Genomic DNA, 2,649 nt, shown 5'->3' with positions numbered 1-2,649 from the left:
CCCACTGATTGCATGATGGTAGTATTGCCCTAAGAGTCCCGTACTGCATCTTATCTATAGTTCTGTGAATGTCAAATAAGGGCAAAGGATAGGAAACGAACATATACAAATACCGTATGTATGACGCCTTGGCTTAGTATATTTTCATTTTAGTCTCACACAATAACCTGTGATAAAGATACTAACTCCATTTCAGTAGCAAAGAAGTTCAGAGACATCAAGATTATTGTTCAGCTGGAAGGATCCACACTTAGATATGAAGTCACTGTCCTGGCCTCAAAATGTATGCCAATTTTATTCCATTCCTACCTTCTTTTAAGCAGTGTTTTAAAGATGAGAGTTCCTTGGATACATTAGTTTCCTATTGCTTCTGTAACAAACGACCACAAATTGAGAGGTTTAGAACAATGCAAATTTGTTATCTTAGAGTCCAGGAGGTCAGAAACCCCAAATCAGTTTTTCTGGACTAAAATCAAAGTGTTGGCAGAGCTGGTTGCTTCTGGAGGCTCTGAGAGGAAAATCTGTTTCACTGCCTTTTTCAGCTTCTAGAGGCTACCTGTATTCCCTGGCTTTTACCCCCTCCTCACGTCACACCAATCTCTTGCTTCTGTCCTCACATATTTTATGACTGGTTTGAACCCTCCTGCTCCTCTCCTGTAAGGACTCTTGTAATCACCCTAGGCCCGTCTGGCTAATCTAGAATCATCGACCTCCTTTTGCCATGTAGGGTCACATACTCACAGGTTCCAGACATTAGGACATGGACCTCTTTGGGGGTCATCATTCAGCCTATTACACTGGGCATGAGCTCTGATAACGGAGCCTGAATTCCCTGAAACCAAGAGCTGGTGATAATTAGATGTCCTAGCAATACCTATACATGGCAACCTTTTGTCAAGAGGTTTTGAACATAATCAAGAATCATTTACCTAAGAAGACAGTTTATTTACTCACCTGCTCATTTATTCTGAACTTTCAGGTTGGTAAATAAAATTCAATTTTGTTCTTCCTGAACAATTAAAAGAAGCTTGAGAGGAACAGGAAGGACACATTAAATAACAATTGTACGTGTGGAAGGACTTATGAGAAAGAGTATACTTGCAACTGCATTGAACTCAAAATAGAAATGTCAATTTTTTAAAGTTTAAATGTAAAATCAGTCTACTCCCGACTCATATTTCTTACAGACTTAGCATGTTTTTTACCATGAGGGTCTTTAAATTTGGACAGTTTATTTTTCAAAATGTACTGTGTTCAAGCATATATTATAAAGTTAGTACTTCATTATTCCCCATCAGCAAAACAAGAAGTCTAAATATGTTTAATGATTCTGTTTTTGCATATCATAAGAACATTACTTAATGGTGCTTGAATTAACCAAATAAATGGAACTAACTGATGGCATCCCTTCTTAATGATACTGACTTTTTAGGCCATCTCTTCTGCTTCGATCACTCTCATTAGGCCAGGGCCACTTGCCTAGGACGAGCCCTCTGGCATTTCTATAGATCAACGAAATGGGGACGCTTCCATGCTAACTCAGGGACAAGCAGCTTTTCTGTGGTCTTCTGACTTTTTTTTAAGATTTTTTGATGTGGACCTTTTATTTTTTTAAAGTCTTTATTGAATTTGTTACAATATTGCTTCTGTTTTATGTTTCGGTTTTTTGGCCGTGAGGCATGTGTGATCTTAGCTCCCAGATCAGGGATCGAACCCACACCCCCTACACTGGAAAGTGAAGTCTTAACCACTGGACCACCAGGGAAGTCCCTGACTCCTTTATTTCTTCTACCCTGAAAATCATCAGTCTTTCAGGAGCGTTTAATTTACATTAAGGGTCATAAATATACACTGGTAGAATTTTGCTATCGAAGAACTCTGTCATATTGACATAAAAGCTTGATGAAACATGTAGAAAACTTTTACTACAAATAAAAATACCAATATAAGTCCTTTATCTTGATAAACATATTTAAGTATTATTATCTCAAACATCAACGCTGTATAAAGAAATATTGGCACAAAACGCATGGTTAAAATAAATTGAGAAATGCATGTTATTAAACTATAATAAATCCACAATTTTTTAAAAAGTGTGATGCCTGCGTTAGAATATTTTAATCCATGAATAAAGCTGTTAAAATCCTTAAACATATATACTTAAAATAAGAGTACTAAAAAAGAAAGTCTTCCCCAGACTTTCTGAAAATCAAAGAACAAAGGAAAATGACCTTTTAGACAGATTAAAGACCTAAAGGTGAATATTGAATTATATCTATATGTTTTTTCCCGAGTTGATTTAACCTCATGTGAACAATAGTTGTCTTGTAAATGGATGTATACGAACTTTAGAAACCAAACTTTCAAATGGAATTTATTTCAGTTATGCCACAGACTTGAGGAAATGTCACACTCATTCCAAGAGTTATTTGTTACTTAGAAGTTTAAGTGTTCTGACCAGTGAAAAGTTAACAGCAAAATGAAGAAAGCTGAGAATAGCATGATTTAAAGAATGCCAATTTGTAACCCAGGGGATAGGTATTTGCATACTAATTGTAATGTTCCTGCTGTCACATTCCCTTCAGCTTGAAGATCAGTCAGAAAGAGAAATTCAGCATCATCTGTGACAGCCAGACAGTGGAACAGAAA

The sequence above is a fragment of the Monodon monoceros genome, unplaced genomic scaffold (assembly GCF_005190385.1).
Source record: "Monodon monoceros isolate NGI ecotype Baffin Bay Population unplaced genomic scaffold, NGI_Narwhal_1 Super_Scaffold_18, whole genome shotgun sequence".
Lineage (NCBI taxonomy): Eukaryota > Metazoa > Chordata > Mammalia > Artiodactyla > Monodontidae > Monodon > Monodon monoceros.
Note: the sequence above shows the minus strand (reverse complement) of the source record.